Source organism: Haliotis rubra, unplaced genomic scaffold, assembly GCF_003918875.1.
Source record: "Haliotis rubra isolate DU_JTF1 unplaced genomic scaffold, ASM391887v1 Scf429, whole genome shotgun sequence".
NCBI classification, from domain to species: Eukaryota; Metazoa; Mollusca; class Gastropoda; order Lepetellida; family Haliotidae; genus Haliotis; species Haliotis rubra.
In genome coordinates this window covers 339,803-362,573 of record NW_025767112.1, presented here as the reverse complement: position 1 = coordinate 362,573, position 22,771 = coordinate 339,803, and the positions used below count along the sequence as shown (strand labels likewise).

Here is a 22,771-nt window from a genome sequence, read left to right as displayed (position 1 = left end):
GCTTTTGGTCCCATAGTTCTGTAGAATATCGTGTTTGGTTTCCAGTTTGTTTGAGTTTCTGCTGTTGATAGCTTGAAGTGCACTTAGCAAGTGTGATAGGATAACTGCCTTTGTTCCAGTATGAGTTGGAGTGCATGATGAACTCCCTCCAATTCTGCAGTGACTATTGACCGGCCATAAGGCAGGTGAACCAAATGTGCTTGAGGTTTAGATATGGATCCCATAACAAGCAGTTTTGTTGATAGTGTTCTTCTCTGAGCCCAGCTGTCCTAGGTATTTTGAATTTTTGTGATGTTAAAGTGTTGTCAACTTTGGGATTTTTTCATGTCCGGGAAGGGTGTAACCTGTTGTAGTGACTTTTTGGTGAGTGAATGTCATCGCAATTGTGACTTCAAAAGAGTTCACATACTAATATCCCAGATGGATTTAGTGAGCTATCTCTAGCCAGACCGTGGCGCCAAAGATAGTCCCAAATATGTTCGATGGGGTTCCTAACAAGGCTCAATGTGGGCCAAGGTTATATTTCGATGTTGTTGGTATTCAAATGGATGATAAAGGCTCAGGAATGGTGAGGTCTAGTAATGTTATCCATGAATATCGGATGATTGGCAAGGGGATGGTTATCAAACTGTGGCATGACGCTGGTATCCAGTACTTCCTGTTGATAATAATGACCACTGAGTATGGTATGATGACAATATCTGTCAGTAAGTGTAGAAGATAGCAACCAATGAACCCTGCAGCCAAGTCCTCAACTTAGCATTTTCTCTGAGTCTACACCACGTTAGACATTCGTGTCTGTGCCTGTCTGTGAGGAGTGGATCTGATGAAGTTCCCTCAGACAAGCAGCCCACAGCCTCCTTCTCATGGTAGTAGTGGAGAGTGGAACTGATGTTCTATAATTCAAGTTGTGAGGGGTCATGCTGTTTCTAAGAGTCTCTGGATGTTGAATCCAAAATGGGTTTTGATTGTGTGAGATTTGCTTTTTGTAGACACTCGTTTGGATTTTGTTGGGTGGGATTCTGGTAGTAAGGACTTCTAGCAGGGGAAGTGAGCCATTCTCCCCTGTTTAAATGGTCAACTGGACACAGGGTAGCTGTTGGTTGAAGTCTTACATGGTGAGCATGGCTGGGGCCTGGGTGCCGTTGTACAAAACAACCTTTACTTAGGTTTAACTTAGTGACAATGGTTAACCGTACCTTACTTAGGTGGTTTGAATATATACAGAGATTTTGTTATGTGTTAAAAAAAATAAACATGTCAAATCCACTCTGGTCAGTTCCTGGCAAAGGATTGGACAAAATCAATATGCAGTTATCATGAATATATGCTAAGGATGAAAAATTATTTTTCTTTCGAGAAATAAAAAAATTTAAACTACCTCACCTGTGGGCGAACAGTGACCCATGGGCGAGAATGTTTAATTTGCTCAAGACTCCTGCCTATGGAGGTTGTATATGAATGAAATGTTTAAAAGTCGTCCACAATGATCGAAAGTGTTTGACACACTTGCAAGCAAAATTTCTTATCAAAGTTCATTTGTGGTTTGCAAAAATAATTCTCGGTTTCATGACAACAGATTCGAATTGATTCTCTTTATACCTACGATGATATATCTTTGTAAAAAATGAACACAAATCATTGAGGATGAAAATGATTTATTAATGAACCAAGTGTCACGAACATATAGACATATATTGGAGATCACTTTATGTCTGAGTGCATTTGGCATGTTCAATGTTGAAATGCATCATGAACATACTAAATATATTTGAATTTTTACACAGTAGATAAATTTAAAGCCATATCGTGATAAACAAGGTTTTCAAGAACACACACACGTAAATGTCAATATATTTACACAGATTTTACATGCAACAAAATGAGTAAGGCTTCCACCTGTATCCCCCTAAATTTTAACGATGAGGAAAAAGATAGATATATATACTGCATATATATTTAATTCAAGTAATGTGATTTGACTAGAGGGATACGGGCGGAAGGTCTGTCCCCAAAACGATAGTGCACGTAAGAATACCTTTCATAAGGTCGAAATTCAAGATTAATCATATACATACCCTGGTAACTAATGTTTCCAATGGCTTACCTAGATGAACAACAATATATTACAGTCTAATTTCACATAGGAAAGTAAGATACTTTATGGGTGACAACTTCCTTATTATATATGAAGCAACGTTTCGGTATAGATTCTTTTACCCTTGTCAAGCAAGAGTGAAGTACTACAGCACAGAAGCAGAAGAAATATATTTTATTTCCGTATCACATGCTGTACATATCATAATACCGGTAAACTCAACTCATCTCATCTCATCACGCTCAAAGCTTGAATGAACATTTGAATACGTCGACATTGAGTTAACCATTACACTTGTATTGCTGCCATGGCGACTGCATGTTTAGAGATCTGCCTCAACTGCAAGAAGAGAGTAAGACCCCGTCAAGATGGACTGCAGTGTGAAACTTGTCCTCGCCATCAACACAGAATATGTGGCACAGGCAATACTTAGTCTTAACAACTGTTTGATGAGAATATTGCGTGCATGTTAGTACACAGCGCTTGATAAATAATGTTTAAGTGGTACCTTTTAAATATCCAACGAGTACATTTAATCGGTAAATTGTTAATATTCAATAAACTGAATATTTACTTGTCTATAGTGTCTGAGAAGTGAGGCTGACCAAGTGAAAACCCAAGGGCGCTTGGTTCAGAATGGTCTTGTATCACCAGACAATAGAGAGAAATTCAAGTTCCACCAGATGCTTCTTCACCTCAGGACACAGTACAGTGACAAGGAACTCTTCAGATGTTCATTCCTGTCCAAGGCAGCTACATGCTATCATCACCCACCCAACACAGCCAATATGAACTGATATAATTATTCAAACAACCTGAATATGCTGTTTCGATACTATATATAGATGAATAAAAATATTGAAACAATTTTATAGTTGATAATAATAATGTTGTTTGGTTTTTTTGCTGGGGTGAAACAACCCCTAAATGGGGTGAACGTATTTGGGGTGAAACGACGGTTGTTTCATACCAATTCCAAACTGGGTCAATTCATCCTGCATTAGGGGTCGTTTCACCCCTAATCAAGAGTTGTTTTCATTCAGAGCGCAGAGAGCGGCTAGGGACATAGTGGTTGAGTAAGTCCGAGAGATAGGAAGGAGCTTGATTGTTGAGACACTTGTAGGTTAGGCAAAGGACCTTGAATGTGATTCTATGAGAGACTGGGAGCCAGTATAGATCCCTTAGAATTGGTGTTACGTGGTCTCGTTTCTGACTTTTTTTAGATGATTCTGGCGGCGGTGTTCTGCACTTGCTGGAGCTTGTTTGTAAGGGACAGAGGAGCACCAAAGAGGATACTATTATGATAGTCCAGTCTCGAGATGACGAGGGAAAGAAACAAAATTTTAGTGGAGTCTACTGTCAGATATAAATATACTCAGCAGCAAAAAAACCCTGTCAGGACGAATTCAAAATTAGATAGGCACTGTAATCATTACAGAAATCGGCATAATAAGCGGATCAAAATTTTTTTTGTGTACAATATCTTGACACATCAATGAATAACTCAGCACAATTCCAAGACATTACGTGAACGTTTGCAGTCCATTCAGACTCTTGACTTCAGTATCTAGTCTGACCACCACGAGCGGCAATAACTGCAGCAAAGCGCCTATGCATGGAGTGCACCAATCAATTGATGAACGCCACTGGCACCTTGAACCACACTCTGAGAATAATACATCGGCTGTGTTCGGCCTTGGTATGACATTATTCAGTCTCCTCTGAATTTCATCCCAAAGATGTTCAACTGGGTTTAAATCAGGACTAAGGTCTGGCCACTGCATAATGTTGACACCGTTCTGCTGTAGGAAGTCCCGTGTAGCTCTGGCAGTATGCGCCCGGGCGTTATCATGCTGGAAAATGTTGTTCTGGTGACGTGCGATCTGTTGTATGACGTGGGGTCTGAGAGCTTGGCGATGTAGCGCACCGCTGTGATGCCGCCTCCTCTCCCTGGTCCAAGGTTCTGGAACACAACATGACCCACTCTCTAGTTCAGGCCTATTCCACCCCATACCATGATGCTTGCACCTCCCCATGAGTCTCTTTCCATAACACATTGGTCTGAGTAACGCTGGCCACGTCCTCGCCATATTCTTGTTCTGCCATCTGCAGTTGATACGCAGTACCGACTCTCATCTGTGAACAGAACAGTTCTCCATTGCCTGTATCGCCAGTTTTGGTGTTGTAGGGCAAACTGTAGACGTTCACGCCGATGACGAGGGGTGAGGATAGGTCCACGGTAAGGTCTACGCTGGTTCCCGCTGTTAAGATGCCGGCGTACTGTATCAGTACTGATTGGTCTTCAATGTGCTGCTTCGGATGCCTGCATGAAGGGATTCTGTACATGCTGTCGCACAACATGGCGGTCTTGTCGTCTTGTGGTCACCCTTGGTCTGCCAGTACGGGGGCGATCATTTGTGGTGTTGGTGGCCCGGAAACGTTGCTGCAGCCTGTAGATGGTCCGAACATTGACCTGGAAGTGATTGGCAACAGCTTGTGCAGTGTGGCCAGCTTCAAGTCTTCCTAGCGCCTGGTTCCTCTGAGCTGTCGTGAGAAGGGGCATCCTGCTGACGTTGTAATGTGAATGTTTCAACCAGGTTTGGGGGTGCATTTTATAGGACTGGTCCTTGTGAACAGCACGTGCAGCATGAGTTGCATGAAAAACATGGAGAACACCGTACCATCTCCGAGATCAGGTTGAGTTTTTGAGACCATTTCCTGGGTTCCATTCTGAGTTTGGGAAGGAATTCTTTGCTCAGGTAAAGTTGGAGATGTTGTCAAAAATATTCAATTGAAACATTAAATGAGTTTACAGTTATCCGTTTCTGCGAAGGAAACTTCCAAACTGACGTTTCTTTTGCTGCTTAGTATATATACTATTTTCAAATAAAGCAATCGGTATTTCACATATTGCTTACTCATTAAACTTCAGATGACAGTCACTTTATTTTGGACAGTGTGTACTGAACCTCTGACGATAGATATTTAACTGAATACATGTATACTGATATTGCCATGATGTGTAGCAAAATGGATTGAGCAATTAAGGTGTCAGCAGTAAAATTGAAATTTAGGGCCAATTCTGCTTCAGTTGAACATTTATGATGCTGTCGGTGTCTGATGAAAGGAAGAAACAAACAAATGAAGACGAACAAAACAATGTGTACATAATTAAATCAGTCAGTGTTTTCTCAAACAGAGAATCAGATGTTGTGATGGTATTCATGTAAAACATGCAGTGGTGATCTTCATGTAAAACATGCAGTGGTGATCTTTATGTAAAACATGCAGTGGTGATCTTCATGTAAAACATGCAGTGGTGATCTTCATGCCAAATATGCAGTGGTGATCTTCATGTAAAACATGCAGTGGTGATCTTCATGTAAAACATGCAGTGGTGATCTTCATGCCAAATATGCAGTGGTGATCTTCATGTAAAACATGCAGTTGTGCCCAAAGCTTATAGCGTGTGATATTCAAAGCCATTTGGATACGAGATATACACATTAGCGTAGCAGTGTGGGAATACAGAACGCAGAGAGGCACATGATCTTCACCCGAAAGCATAATGGAACACGATAACACGATGGATCACTTAAATCTGGCTGAAATCAATTGGATATCTTTATGGGAAAATATTTTGAAATAGTGGGACTTGTTATTGTTATGTTATGACTTCCTCCCGTATCAATCACACATGACACACACCAGTTGTCCGCTGCTCCTGTCTCTGTATAAACACATACATATACCACGGATGTGTAAGATGACATCCAACTTTATCACGAGTGTGGAATCACTGGAATCAGTATCTCAAATATTTTATTGTTCTGAAGGTGGTTGAGATAGTCGGCAGTACATATACTGTCCTGATAATCAAAGGCGATGATAGTCGGCAGTACATGTACTGTCCTGATAATCAAAGGCAATGATAGTCGGCAGTACATGTACTGTCCCGATAATCAAAGGCGATGATAGTCGGCAGTACATGTACTGTCCTGATAATCAAAGGCGATGATAGTCGGCAGTACATGTACTGTCCTGATAATCAGAGGCGATGATAGTCGGCAGTACATGTACTGTCCTGATAATCAAAGGCGATGATAGTCGGCAGTACATGTACTGTCCTGATAATCAAAGGCGATGATAGTCGGCAGTACATGTACTGTCCCGATAATCAAAGGCGATGATAGTCGGCAGTACATGTACTGTCCTGATAATCAAAGGCGATGATAGTCGGCAGTACATGTACTGTCCCGATAATCAAAGGCGATGATAGTCGGCAGTACATGTACTGTCCCGATAATCAAAGGCGATGATAGTCGGCAGTACATGTACTGTCCTGATAATCAAAGGCGATGATAGTCGGCAGTACATGTACTGTCCTGATAATCAAAGGCGATGATAGTCGGCAGTACATGTACTGTCCCGATAATCAAAGGCGATGATAGTCGGCAGTACATGTACTGTCCCGATAATCAGAGGCCATGTAGGATAAACATTCCCGCAGAGAGTTGTGATCTGACAAATCCACAAACGTTTCCTGGCCTCATGACCTGCCCTGTTTATGTGTGTTCCTAGTGTCTCCTATATGTCCTGAAAGTGGCCTTCATACTGATGTCAACTACCCGTTGTTCCCATTATCTTTAGATACATTAAAGATGGTGGTTTTTAAATATGCTTCAGACACAGTTATTGTTGTATTTGCACAGAGCAACCCAGTCCAACATCGAATAACAAATACTTCTCCGCTAGTGTCAAACACAGTACGCACATAATATTATCCACCTTGCCGAACCTTATGTTGATATTCTGTATGTTACGTGTACATATATAGATCTTATGTCACCCTTTACTCTAGTAATATATGCTTCTGTTCACATTATATGAACTGTCTGTGCCATACTACACGGATTTTCTCTCTGTCTCTCTTTCTCTCTCTCTCTCTGTCTCTCTCTCTGTCTCTCTCTCTCTCTCTCTCTCTCTCTCTCTCTCTCTCTCACACACACACACACACACACACACACACATTGTTGTGTGCGGTGTCAAAACGTTTCAGAGATATGTCATACAGTGTTCTGTACGAACTCGATCGTCCAAGGAAATGTGTACGCCCGTAAGTTCACGAACAGTGTTCTCCCTCATTCGGGTCATGATTGACATTACGACGTACAAGGTCATGATTGACATTACGACGTACAAGGTCATGATTGACATTACGACGTACATGGTCTTGATTGACATGCTTTATTAAACAGTGAGTGACCTATATTTGAATGTAATATTGAGACGATGTCGTCTTGACCACTGCAGATATATTTATCAAAAGTTGAGGATCATGGCTTTTGTATCCCTCGTGATAAAAAGTGTCACAGTCAAGCATGTACAAGCAGTAAAGGACCTTTTATGTAAAGTTCATTCTCATTAAATTTTATGTTTTATAAATGAAAGTACAAAGTAATGTATTTTATCAATTTTAAGTGCATGATTTTTAAGTGAATTATCACAATTTAATGAAAAGTGTATTGGAGAAGCCCCTGTAAGTGTCACTTGTGTCCAATCTATTTGTGTATTCCAAAACAATCTGTTCAAAATAAAACTAACAGAGATTGTTTGTAGATGTGCCTTCGACGGGGGTTAAAGTACCATACGAATTGTTCGCTTCAGAGAGTATGTGACACGGTATGTAAGACCATGTAAGATCAAGTATCTGCCATTGTTTGAATAGTAGATTATTACCTATATGGTAAGGAGGGCACAGGGTAGTGTTTTCCTGTATGCCCCTAGGGAGGTTACACCTTTTGGTGAACGTTGATTGGCTGTTTCAGAAAATAAACGATTTCATTGGTTACAAACAATATGTCGGAACTACATCATTCATCAGTTCATTCATTGTTTTACACTCAAACTCTCTTGTACACGAGAATAAGAAAACTATTTACTCTATAAAAATTCAATTTTGTTTATTTATAAATACATCACTATTTCATGTAAACATATGAAAATAACAGTTGTAGAAAAACAAAAAAACACAATGTTGCAAAAGGTGATACAATACGTCTGCTGTGTTGTCGATGTAAAAACAAATATGGCGTCATCCCTACAATAGTTGGCCATAAGTAAGTCATCATTAGTGAAATTTCCATAGACTTACATGTTAAGTAACCTTTGCAAGAATAATTTTCGTGACACAATTTTCGCCTGTATGAATTTTCAACTTACATCACGACAGGGGATACCAGACAACGACATCTTGAATATCTTAACGAAAATTTCCTGATGGGTCAAAGTATTTCGATATATAGAACAACGTGCTCGGATAACTTATAATTTTTCTTTGAAAACAGTTCACATGTGTTTTATTTTGGGTACTTTTAACATGTTATTTTCAGAAAACAACCACTGACATGGAACAAAAATAGCAACGTTACAATATGAGATACCCAAAGTGGTGGTTGTAAGAAGTAACCCTGAATTTAAGTGTATCATTTCGTGGTAATGCAATCAGCAGCAAGACCATCGTGAAACAGATCTTTACACATATAGTAGACCAATCAGGACACGTGTTGGAATACAACCAAACAGGGCCAAATCTACAGGACCAGAATTCAAGTCGTGTATTTTAATACTATCTACTTGTGTGTGTTCGTGGTAGCACTTTAGACAATACTAATTAAAACTACACTTAAGATAAAAATAGTTATACAAACCTATAAGCACACGATTAATGAGTATGAACTGCCGGTCTTAAGACAAGTAAGTTAAATAGGCAAATATAAAGCATAAAATGAGTGAGTGAGTGATTTTAGCTTTACGCCGCACTCAGCAATATTCCAGCTATATGGCGGCGGTCTGTAAATAATCGAGTCTGGATCAACATCATGAACATCGATCTGCGCAATTGGGAACCGATGACATGTGTCAACCAAGTCAACGAGCCTGACCACCCGATCCCGTTAGTCGCCTCTTACGACAAGCATAGTCGCCTTTTGTGGCAAGCATGGGTTGCTGAAAACCTATACTACCCCGGATCTTCACGGGTCATAAAGCATAAAACATTGTGCAGTGATTGTAACTGACATATACCAGAGACCATATATCGGTATATGCTCTCTGTATGTACACAGTGATTAACGTACAACATCGACGATCTGGAGACGAATACAAGGGAGGTGACTCTTACATGACTGGGAGAGTCTGATAGTCCTCAAGCGATCCGTCTGCCGGAACTGTACAGTTGCTCACCATGAAACTCCAGGGAAAAAACATTGTAGAATTGCATTTTGTCTGGGTACAATATGGCTGATATTCATGAACTTATTTAGGACAGCCAAATGCCCTGTTATAATTGTAAGATTGTTTTCCTCTAAGCCCTAAGTTACTATACTTATACAGAACATTAAGTGGCAGTGTGTATTGTAACTGTGTTTCTGATGGTCATTTCTAGTTGTTTAGGTTCTGTAATGGTGTGTTGTTGTAGTGACCTTGATTCGGAGTGACCTGGCTTGGTTGTTTATAGTTCAAACTCCGGCGACCTGTTTGCAGTTAGTGGACGTGAAACTACGTTGATGGAGGCAACATGATCGAAGGTTGACTTTCCCAACGTAACTACGAGATGAGGGACTTGACCTGCGACTTAAATATGTTTTGTGATAACGCTTGTTATTTATTCTTGTTTTACGAGTATATAATCCAGCATATTGCCATATATGATTGTAAACTAGTCCTGTGTATCTTAGTGTAATCTGCTGATTGTTCATTTGTCGTGTGTGGTTATTTATTGATTATAAAGTTTGGGAAATATAACGTGACAGTACATGTAGTTTATTTTTCATTTTGAAATAGAAACACTTGAACTACTATTAATTGTTTTTTATAGTTGATATTTTTTCTATTTCCGTTGTTTAACAGGCAAAGACAAGTTCCATTTTTTAAAACAAATATGTATTTGTGTGGCTATTTCATTTTGTCTGAATGTACCTGTTTCTTTTTAGAGAGTTTTAGTATTTGGATCATCATTTGCATAACAAAAGTGTTATCACATGTTGAAAATCCTTGTCTGAAGCCTGCCTGTGTTGGGTTAAGTATATTGTTGGTATCTAAGAAAGTATTCAGTCTGTTATTTAACACTCTTGTAAAAAATTTACCAAGGCAACTTAAAATTGTTATAGGTGTGTACGAGTTGGGATCCAGTTTACACCCTTTACCTTTATAGATTGGCTTGACAACGCGAGTAACCCACGAGTCCGGTAGAATACCCGATGATAGTACAAGGTTGCCACGAGTCCGGTAGAATACCCGATGATAGTACAAGGTTGCCACGAGTCCGGTAGAATACCCGATGATAGTACAAAGTTGAAATGTTCCAAAAACAGAGGCATGAGTAGATCTACTGAGTCAATCAGACAATCATTATCGATTAAATCAACGCCCGTTGCTTTATTTCTTTTTATTTGTTTTACCGCAAGTTTTGTTTCTTCTCGTGAAATGTCGCTGTTAAGGGTCTCAGTATTGAAAATACATGTATCAGTCCATTTCTCGTCGAGATCAGCCTCGTTTGGTTCGAATTCCTCACTTATTCCAACAAAATAATTGTAAAAAGTGTCAACATGGGGGGTATTTTCAGTTTGTTTACCGTGCGCTTTGTTGAGCATTTTCCAATATTCTCTAGGCGAGCTCTTCTTATTCTTCCGGAACAGATAATTAATTTGATGTTGATAGTTTCGTATGTGTTTATCTAAACATTTTTAATAGTTTTTTGACATTAGTCGAAAATGTGCTCTATCAATAGCTGAATTTGATTTTATAAAAAATTTGATTTTGGAAAAAAATGCCTATGTTCCGGCATTCTTGACCAAACCAGGGCTTATCCGTATTTCTTGAATGAATGCCATTTGATTTTATATATTTCTTTTCTCCAAATGTTTTACAGGCTGCGTCAATAAGCACAATCCCGATATCACGAGTCACGCTGTTGATCACCTGTTTATTTACCTGTGATTCACGCGCTGCACGTGTGTTGCCCCCTCAGACACTGGATTCCAGGAAACCGGCAAAACAGATCTCGCCGTCGAATCTGTAGCAGAAGGAACGCTGAAATTGTAGCAGCCCCAGAGGGAAGATGAGGTATGTCACGCAGCGAGGATGAACATACAGCTGATTGAGTCACGCCCACATGAGATGATGGCACTTGTGTGGTAAACGCTGAAACCTGAGGAAGCGTTGAACCATGAACCACTTCAGTAGCTTGAGACCGTACCGCACCAGGAACACCATAAGTAAGCGTTGAGCCAGGTGGCCCATGAGTGAAACTCGCAATAGGAATCCCTGGAGTGAGCGTTGATCCAATAACACTATGAGTAAGCGCCGAACCAGGACAGCCGTGAGCGAGCGCTGAATTAAAAGCAGCATGATGAAGCATCGAACTAGTAGGGAGCGTCAAACCGGAAACGCCGGGAGCAAACGCCGAACCAGGAGGAAGCGTCGAACCCTGAACACCGGGAGCAAGCGTCGAACCGGGTGGAAGCGCCGAACCAGGATGAAGCGCCGGACCGGGAGTGAGTGCCACAACCAGGAGTCCTAGGAAGGAGTGCCAAACCGTGAATACCATGAGCAAGCGCCGAGCCAAGACCAACATTAGTGAGTGCCAAACCGGGAATCCTGGAGGAAGCGCCGAACTGGGAGCACCATAAGGAAGCGTCGAACCAGATGCAAGCGTCAAACCAGGACCACTGGGAGGAAACGCAAAACCATGAAGCGCTGAACCCGGAGTAAACACCGAACCAGGAATACCAGGGTTAAGCGCCGAACCAGGAGGAAGCGCCGAACCGGGAATACCAGGGGTAAGCGTCGCATCGGGAGGAAGCGCCGAACTGGTAGTAAGCGCTGAATCCATCCAAAGCGCCACACTGGAAGAGAGCGGCGCTCTGAGTAGCCACGTGGGATCTGTGACAAGCGGCGCTCTGCCGGTATATAACTGTCCTAATGAGAGCGTCACTCCCGAGGTAAGCGCCGCTCTGGTTGAAAGCGCCGCACTGCCTGTAACCGTCACTTGTGATGTAATAGTATGAGTAGTCGCCACCTCCGACCCATTAGGGCGTTGAGTCACATCTACCAACAAGGATGACCGTGGTTGTATGTCAGATGTAGACAAAACAACAGTACGTGGAGGTGACGAATCTTCCAAAGTGATAAAGAACTAGACGAATGGGGTCAGAACAGTTGAAGCACAGAAAATCTTCTTTAGGAGATTTGGATTTAGAACGTATTGCAGATTTTATTCGGCGATCTAATTTAGAACACTTCGGCTCCGATGGACCTTCCGATGGATTCCTCCGATCTCTATCTGCCTTGCGCCTGCTAGCTTTCCGACGATACTCTGAGAATGCATCGTCGTCCAGGTTAGCACATAAACTACAACGTTTAGACCAATCGCATCGTTCATGGCAATCCACGCAAGAGTTATGAGGGTCCGCTGCCGAATAGTTACTATTGCATCTATCACAATGTTTGCGTTTCTTTGAAGCGTGACGATTTGCTGTCCCCATAGTAGAAAACACAAACAAAAACTCTCTTAATCACAACACACGTCAGCAGAAGTAAAGACACTTCCGTGTTCAAGAGAGAAGTAGTGCGTACGAAACATGTATGACGTGGTCACATAAGCTCCGCCCACTCATGTTTATTTATGATTTCTGTGCACTTAAGACCATTGTAGGTTTAAGGGCACAACAAACGTCTCAACCTATGGACTTTGATGCCTTTGTGTTGGCAGTAGCATCAGCTATACAGCATCAGGAGCCAGTGTCATCTCCTGTTACTCAGTCATCAGGGATTTCGACTACGCCAGCGGTGCCTGTGCAAGAGATTCTACGTTCAACAACGCCGTCTATTTCTTCAGGAAGTATGTCTCCTTCGGATGTGAGTGTGGGTGCTGTTGACTCACCTCAGCTACTTATCTGGATTGCTGATAACCTCAAGTTACAGCGTAGTACTTCGAAGGATGACATTTTATCCAGTTTTGATATGAAGACTGGAGACTTTGGTTCTATCATGTTCCCTCCCCGACCGTGCATCACTCAGCTGACTGCGTCCCTGGATGAGGCTTTTGCTAGTTTGAGGAAGATTAAAGATGGTTTTGCTGCGCCTCACTTCAACTTGGCATCGGCTCATGTACATGGATTGTCATCTATGATTGCCTCTCCTCCAGTAGATGATGATATCACGCTGTTGGGGACGAAACAGAGAGCTTATTCGCCCTTTCTGGTCGAAGACCGTGAACTGATACATTTAGATGCGTCCATAAGGAAGATTATGGCTCCATTGAACTTAATGTTGACAACTACTGAAGCGGTGGCCATGTCTGTCGCACATGCTACAACCCATCAGCAAGCATATGGTGTTATTGCAGGAACAATTCAAAACCATCCTAGATCTCTTGGCTCATTTCTTCTCCTATGTCACGGCTATGAGGCGTAGAGGACCGTTACAATTATCATCCTGGGAAGACAGATTCAGAACGGACCTGGTCGGGTAATTCTCTGTTCAACGGGGCGATTAGGGAAGTAGCCGAAAGAGTAGGGAAGGATGCCCATCTACAAGTCTCGGTCGAATTGTTGAGGTTCCAGCGACTACAAGTGGAGCAATCAATGAGACAGCGACGACCAGCTCACTATGTCCCTACTAATCCGGACCTTCGCTCGGGTTCTACAGCCTCTTTTCGTGGGAGGGGTTCCTACGGAAGAGGACGATCGAGTCGCCAACGAAGAACTGACACTGCTCCACGATCAACTTCCACTACCGACCAGCCCACCTCACAGAGACGTGATAGGCAATGACTTGTTGACATTGAAAGGCGACTGGGAACTTCCACCTCCAGTCGTACCCATTCAGATTTCCCCAGTATGCTATGCTCCCAATTGGACAATTTTGGGAGACCCTTACGTCCTGTCCATGTTAACCAAGGGATTCCAGTTACCAGTCATCGGGAAACCTCCGCTCACAATACTTCCTGATCGCAGAACGTATCCCAAACAACAATCGGCTGTTCTGCGATCAACGATAGACACTTTACTCAAGAAACTTGCGAACGAATCCCTGGGTCCGGCCCCGACCAATCCAGGGTTCTATTCTCCAATCTTTCTGGTGCACAAGAAGGATTCGGACAAACTGAGATTAATCTTCACCATGAAGACTTTCAACGAGAAATTTCTGCTGCCCCAGCCTCATTTTCGCATGATATCGGTGGCACTCCTCAAGACAATTATCAAGCCGGGAGACTACATGGTCAGTTTGGATCTTCATGATGCCTACCTCCACATCCCGATATTCCCGGCGCATCGCAAATTCCTTCGGTTCATCTTCGAGGACATCCACTATCAATGGCGTGTTCTCCGGTTTGGAATTTCTTCAGCCCCGTGGCTGTTTACACGGGTAACGAAGCTTATCACCAGTTTTCTTCATCGCAAGAGGACAGTGTTCGAAGCCTACATCGACGACTGCATTCAGGCACAGAACAATCATGCACTTCTGGTTCGTCACATGCAGTTTGCGATACAGCTTCTTCACCAATTAGGATGGTTAATCAATCTGCAGAAATCGGAACTAGTCCCAACGCGCCGACTTCAATTCATCAGAGCTGTTTTCGACACACAGGTCAACAGAATGTTTGTCCCGAGGGATCGTTTCTGCAGATACAGCGGTTGGTCTCCCTAGCTCTAGCGCAAGCCAGGACGCTCCGTCAATGGCAGGAACTCCTAGGCCTCTTGACGTCGGCTCAGGCGTTGACCCTTAGGGGTCAACTACAACTTCGTCCGTTACAGCTATTTCTAGCACCTTACATCAGAGTGGGGAATCCCGGTGCTTTGATCACTCTACCCTGGAGCTTCGTCCTTATCTACAGTGGTGGATGATAGAATTGAATGTCTGCAACAGAGTCTGTTTAGAGCCGTTTGTTCCATCTCACCACCTGTATGTGGATGCGTCGGAACACGGGTGGGGAGCTCACCTTCTCAATCTACAAGTGACAGGGCTGTGGTCTTCCGAAGATCACGCTTCTCACATCAATATTCTGGAGTTCAGGGCAGTGATTCTAGCAATCAGTCACTGGCAGGATGTTCTACAATCAACCTCTCTCATGGTCAGATCGGACAACGCAGCGGTGGTGTGGCATATCAACAGAATGGGGTCAACAGGGTCTCCACGACTTCTACAGTGGACACAACGATTCTTCAACCTGGTGGATTCTCTCAAAATCTTGGTGCGGGCCAACCACATTCAGTGGGTGAAGAATGTCATCGCAGATGCTCTGTCTCGACCGAGTCGTCCCTCTCCAACGGAATGGAAATTACATCCCCAGGTGTTTCAGACTCTTTACCTTCCAATGACGTTTCCAACAGTAGATCTCTTCGCCACGAGGTTCAATCATCAGCTACCTCGGTTTGTGTCACCAATACCGGACCTTCTAGCTTGGGACCTAGATGTTCTGGCCATTCCAAGGGAAGATTTGAACGCTTACGCGTTTCCGCCAGTGGCCCTTCTTCCTCGCATTCTGGTGAAATTGCGTGCAACTCAAAGGATAACTCTGCTTTTGGTTGCGCCCTACTGGCCAGCCAGAAGTTGGTTTGTAAATCTTCAAGACTTAGCCGAACCAGATCCCGTGCCGCTCCCCAATCGACCCGATCTATTGGTTCATCCACACTCCGATCAACTCCATTGGTGTCCGCTGACGCTCCATCTGCACGCCTGGCGCATCTACATCAATCATTAACGGCTAAGGGTTATTCTTTACGTGTTGCCACTGCCATCACTACAGCTCATCGTTCTTCTACCAGGTCACTCTACGATGACAAGTGGAAAAGTTTTGAAGCTTATTGCAGGAAGAAGGGCATCTTGTCTCCTACTACGGCATCCCCGCAGATGGTGGCAGAATATCTTCAACATCTCCCGACCTCCAGGAAACTTAAAGGATCAACTTTATCTACCTATCTGGCTGCTCTTAACACAGTTATTGCTACAGCCTCGGGTGTGAAGATTTCCACTGTTCCTGAACTCCAGTCTCTCCTAAGGTCTTTCAAATTGGCTGATCAATCCCAGAAGTTCCGGCCTCCAGCCTGGGATCTCTCTGTTGTACTTGCTCATCTCAGATCGGCTGAATATGAACCTTTGAAGGATAAAGACTTTGAACAAATCTCCTTCAAGACCTTCTTTCTCTTGGCCTTGGCTACAGGGGCCCCTATCTCTGAGTTGCATGCTCTGGATGTGTCTCGAGTACGATTTGAAAAGACTAGACATGCGAAAGTTTTCCTTGGTCTGCGGTGGGATTTCCTGGCCAAGAATCAGTTACCATGACAACTGGATCGCATCTTTACGATCCCACCATTGTCTACCATCTTTGGACCAGAAGACACGGAAGATCTTTCCTTATGCCCAGTTCGAGCATTGAGGATTTATCTAGATGCCTAGCAGGATCGTCGAAGACTACGTAAGAGAATGTTCATCCCTATATCTACTGCCTCGTCTTCGGAAGTCTCCCGTACTACCTTGGCTTTTTGGATGAGAACTACGATCCTGCGTGCCTGTATCTTTGCTGACCTACCTCCGCCAGCAACGGCCAAGCCTCATGAGACCCAAGCTCTTGCGTCAACCATGGCTCTTCACAGGAACTGTTCCCATCAGTCCATCATGGAGGGCTGTTTTTGGAGATCGGATACTGTGTTCTCCTCACACTACCTACGGGACCTCTCACTGACAGATGTGGAAGGACTACATCAATTCGGCCCCTTGGTTCTGGCACAGCAACTGTCTTCGGCCCGCGCTCGCAGATAAAGCAATCCTTCTTCGGTCGGTTCTGCTCTGTACATAATAAAAGATATCGATGTTATCCATATCTTGGTACTTTTTTACCTGGGTCTAGACCCTTCTCACCTAGGGAACTAAGACGTGTTGGTACTGTCACACCATGGCGAGAAGACTATGAGGCAAGTCCTGTACTACATGTAGAGAAGGTCGGCATTCCGCTTACTGACCTCTACTCTTTGAGCAATCACGTCAGTGAAGTGCTGATCCCGATTACCTGTATGGTTTTCAAAGCGTTCTGCTCCTAAGTCCTTTCTCACCTTTGGTAAGTTAGGGAGATTGGTACTGAACGTTAAACTAATTGAGCAACCAGGCTATTCCCTCTTTCACCGCCTTCCAGCGTGTGTCTGTGGGGGATAGTTTCGAAGCAGGGACTGTCCAGATTAAGGTCCTCGACTTTAATTCACTGGGGTCACCTGATAAATCGCGGGGCGGCGGGGCCTACTTGCCAAACTGAGTCCTTTTGCTTGTCAAAGGTTGCGGCTGAAAATCACATTAACACGGGAGCGCCCACTCCTTAGAGTTTTTGTGCTGTGTAAGCCAAGGGGTTACCTGGAAAAACAAAAAAACAACAACAAAAACATCTCAAGTTTGGAGTTTGCATATCGGGAGATGGTGCTTTCTCCTGGCCTCCTTGAGTTATGCGTTTCCCCGGTGGTAGTAGTAACCGGGTAATCTGCGACCCGCCTACCAACCGTGGGATTATGCATACCGTGAGATAGGATAAGTTTAAAAATTTGAAAATTTGATGATAAATTGTATATTTATATACTTGTCCTATCTCACGAGATAGGACCCACCCAACCTGCCCCACATCACAGATTACTGGAAGCTCCAAGACGAGAATGACAAGTAGAGGTGGTCATGTGATCGTTTAGGCGAGCCGCACGCTTTGATGGATGATTGACAGGCATTGATGTCGGGGTGAAGGCAGAGGTCAGGGCGGGTCAGAGGCCAGTTAGATTTGACTCAACTTAGCTGACAGCATGTTTCCACACATGGTCGTAGAAGAGAGAGATGGTGCATACCGTGAGATAGGATAAGTATATAAATATACAATTTATTTTAAGATTTTCAATTCTTTGGTAAACATTGATGTATGAATTGTAGGAAGGAATGATAACTGTATTTTTAATAACATTTTTCCAAATATCAGGTCAGATTTGAAGTAGATAGTTATAGTCTAATAGTGTTCCTCTTATTTTGTATTGTATCTTTAACTTATCAAAAGGCATAAATCCATGCTCATCACATACATCCTTTACTGTCAATAAACCCTTATCCGCCCAGTGTCTAATATAAGTATTTTTATGATTATGATTGAGCCATAATGGTTGTAATGGTTGTGATCAGTATTGTCAGAATCAGCATTAACCTTTTTGCAATAATTGTTCCATGCTTTTAAACATCTTTCCAATAAGGGTTTTCAATGTTAAGTATTTTGTGAATATTTGCTCCATACTTGAAGATATCATTATAAGATATATTAAAAGGATTATTGTCGGATGATTTTTTACAGTAATTATTGTCTAAGAGTGGATTATTTTAGAGCTTCAATAAATGGTTTTTATATCAACCATACCCAGTCCCCCTTCAGCCTTTAATCTTTTCATTGTGATTCTTTTTATTTTATCATTATTACCATTCCAAATGAATTTGAAAAATATCTTTTTAAGAAACTTGCTAAAGCCATCTGGGTGATTAGGCAATGAGCTTAAAATATGTACTACTTTTGAGAGGGCTAATGTTTTTATGACAGTAACCTTTCTTATTAATGTTCCCAAGGTTATATGATCAAGCTGGATTGTGTCAAATAGTTGTTTTATTTAAAGAATGTGTTATTGCCACCGATTTCAAATAGGAATAAAACACACACACACACACACACGCACGCACGCACGCACGCACGCACACGCACACACACACACACACACACCTAAAAGCCCACAAAATTATGACAGGGTCATAGGTAAATTTCTAATAACAAAAAATTGCACTCGACTGATTTTTATGTCACTGGATGAACATTGGTTGATGGTAACTTAGTGGTAAATAAAATCATCATTGTTTAAACAAGTTCATGGTCAGCACAGGTATGGATGGTATATAGTGCCTAAATGCAAGAGGTAATTCGTTTAGAGTGTGTGATGAAGCATTTGTTGATATTTAGCAATTTCTAGAGCCAACAAAGAAACAGTACATTTTTAACCATTTACAATGATCCACTCTTATATGAACCCATGAAGATACCGGTTAGAGTTGATCTTCAGTAACCCATGCTTGTCGTAAGAGGCGACTAACAGGATCAGGTGGTCAGGTTTGCTGACTTGGTTGACACGTCATCTTATCCCAATTGGGTAGATCGATGCTCATGCTGTTGATCACTGGGTTGTCTTGTACAGACTCGATTATTCAGAGACCGCTGCCATATAGCTGGAATAGTGCTGAGTGTGGCGTAAAACTTAACTCACCTACTCACTCTTACATGTACCCTGAAATGAAAACATTGCTGATGCCTGGATTTGTACCAAAGTAGGCAAAATATCATATTTTTCACATGTATTGTCCTAACAGACTCATTGCCAGATGCAAAAGAAGGAGAAACCCATGACAAAAAGGTTATTACAATTTGAGACACTTTTAAGAAATATTATAATGGTAAGCATTCCTTTATGCTAAAGGAACATGTTTGCACTTGGTGATAAATAATTTTACTTTTCAGGAAGGGGAGAACAGACTCCAAACAAGAGTAGATGTGATGACACCAAGAAAGGTATTAGCTGATGGGTATAGTATATGGGACTAATAAACTCAAGATGAATCATAATTTGGTATGCAAATGCTAAGTATGAGGTTGTGTCAGTTTCTCATTTGGCTTCAGATATGGCATTTTACTCACGTCATTCATTTTTCTGAAATGGTTTATTGTCTCAGTTGATAAATGCTACATTTGTACATACATTGAAGAATATTTGTGATACTCATGAAAATGTGTATGTGGGGGGGATACTAGAAGGTACAAACTGTAAAAGAACTGGAGCTATAGGCCTCATTTTGTGATCTTGAAATTTTGAACAAGAAGGGCAGCTAACTGCATGTCTATTGCATTGTCTCAAAACCACCAAAATGAGATCAGTCTTAAAACATTTGTAAAAGAAACATGAATGTTTTGTTTTGTAACAGTGTAATGATGCAACATGTTACATCTTGGTGCAGAATAGAAAAAAGTGGATATGTAATGTTCGTTTAAGGGAACGTTAATTATTTATGGCTTTTGTTACATTTTTTTTTTTAATATTATTATTTTTTTGTTATGTATGTATGTATGTATGTATGTATGTATGTATGTGTGTGTGTGTGTGTGTGTGTGTGTGCGTGTGCGTGCGTGTGTGTGTGTTTATTAATTTTTTTATTCATTCATTCATTCATTCATTCATTCGTTCATTCATTTATTTTATTTATGTATTTATTTATACCCCTGTGCATTAATTAAGCACCACCCTATTTTGAAAATAAGATGTGATGCTTCAGAAAAGTTCATTATTTATGGCTATTGTTACATTGGTTTTTTTATTTATTTATTTATTTATTAGATGTCATGCTTCAGAAAAGTTAGGGTATAGCCCTCAATTTATTCAACCTGTAGTTAAAGAAGCTTTATCCACTGACAGTTTTACAGATACCATAACCTTTTCTATTCTTTATGAAAGAATATGTTGATTAATATGTGATTGGACTGAAATTTTACCCAAAATAATTATTCCTCTCCTGCTCAAACTACACAATTGAATTACGTTTTGACTTAGAATAACAATTCTGTTATATACCAAGATGACATTTACACATCAAGTAAGCTTTAATTACCCATAATCAGGAAGAACCCGAATGTCAAAGATTCAGACATTTTTCCAACAATTCAGATTGCTAATTGACAAAACTGAAAAAGTCCACATTAATAAGATTTTGAAATAAATGTTTTATGATTTTGAGTTTATTGTAATGAATAAACACTTCCCCTTGCCGGATACTGATAATTACAGCTAAAATCTGTTTGTTTTGTTTGTAAAGCAACTTTTACTGCATTTTAAAATTTGCCTTTTTTTCTAGTTTGACTGTAACTTTTCCTTAATCTTAGTTTACAAACTTTCATCCATTCACAATAAATAATGAATTTATAGGACACACAACAATCAATTATTACTTTCACTTTTCAAAACACCTGTTTTTAATATAGGCAATTATCCTAATCGTTTTTTGAAACGTTAAATGCTTGCTCTATCAAATCATAAAGGTTATTTTTTGGAAAGAGTTGAGAATTTTATTTCAGACAAAATTAATTGGTGGAAATAGAGGGTGGTGCTTGTTTTATGCACAGATGTTTATTTATTTATTTATTTATTTATTTATTTATTGATTGATTGATTGGTTGATTGATTGATTGATTGATTGATTGATTGATTGATTTCACTTAACTCTTTTGAGGGGTGGGATCGGTGATGATTTTAAGGGGAGGGGTCACCCGTTTTCTTCTGGGAGGTAGGGGTAGTCGTGAATGCTTCTCCATTAAAATCATCAAACTCCTCTCCCCCCTCCCCCTTGTGATTTTTGTTGGACTTAAGTTTGTACTGCCAAAAGAAAATTAGCTTGCTAATGCTATTGTTATCTCATTGAAACTGACTGTTGCTATTTTTTAACAAGCATAAAACATTAACTGAGTTAATTTATCTCGGTTGATGTATAACACAGTTTCCCAAATATGACCAAATATTGTGATGCAGGTACATGATATACATGTATGGTAGTTCACTTTGTCCAAGCATTCGTTCACAATGGTACAAGAATCAAAACGTCACACTTATAAAATAAAAGAAGTTGTTCTCCATAAAGTTTGTTCAATACAAATAAAAACACTTCTATCTTTTTGTACTTCAGAGCAGCCACATATTACCTCGAGAGGTTAACCAGAATGCAAATCAACAGAATATGATGCTGACCAAGTACCAGGAAGAGGTGTCCCCATCACTGTAGACGACAAGTGATGACAGTTATCTTGATGGACTACAGGAATGATTCAAGTGCATTCATTATGCAGTTTACTGATTTGTTTGATGTATTTTGATAATTGTTCTGGCATTCTGATGTCAGCTGAGTAACACTTCCATAATGGAGACAAATTAAGGATCTTCTGTTTTGAAGCAGTAAAATAGTCTCAGCAAGAATTTTTATTTATTTTGCCAGCAGAACAGAAGTTTCCATTAATTTTCCCACACAAACATTTTGTGCTTTTCAGTTCCCCATTTGTGCTTATTGTCCTGCTGAACAATTGGACCACCTTTTCAGTGACATTTTTTTACACTGCATGACAATGTGATTTATAATATAGAACACACTTTATGGATAACAACTTCTTTTTATTCGTGAGTGCGACGTTTCGATACAGATTCTTGTACCGTTGTCAAGCATGACAAGAATATGTATCGAAACGTCGCACTCACGAATAAAAAGAAGTTGTTATCCATAAAGTGTGTTCTATATTGTACTTCCCAACTTCTAAAATGCCACTCAAAGAAGTTAATGTGATTTATAAGTATGATTTGATGGTTTGATATTAGTATATGTGGCATGTAGTAAACAATGGAATAGTAAAGTTATGCTGTGTTTCTTGTATTTCATGATACTGGCTGTTATATTACTTTTGTGATAGTTAGTACTTAATTAAGGCTGCACATACTGGCAACTAAGTCTCTGCATGTCTGCCACGGAAGGCATGTAAAACTGTTGCCCTTTGCCAGAACGAAGAAAGTTTTATATGTGTAA

The 22,771-nt window shown here is 41.1% G+C and overlaps 1 long non-coding RNA gene across 3 annotated transcripts; it reads left to right on the top strand.

Annotated features, from left to right (window-relative positions):
- The first annotated feature begins 19,470 nt into the window (after positions 1-19,470).
- Positions 19,471-22,219, top strand: LOC124288906. 3 transcript variants are annotated; one of them, XR_006901547.1, is made up of 3 exons: positions 19,471-19,486; positions 19,677-19,727; positions 21,887-22,219. It is a non-coding gene; the product is annotated as an uncharacterized LOC124288906 (long non-coding RNA). The 3 variants fall into 3 exon arrangements; XR_006901546.1 differs by lacking the exon at positions 19,471-19,486 and adding an exon at positions 19,533-19,572; XR_006901545.1 differs by lacking the exon at positions 19,471-19,486 and having other exon boundaries at positions 19,580-19,727.
- Positions 22,220-22,771: the final 552 nt, after the last annotated feature.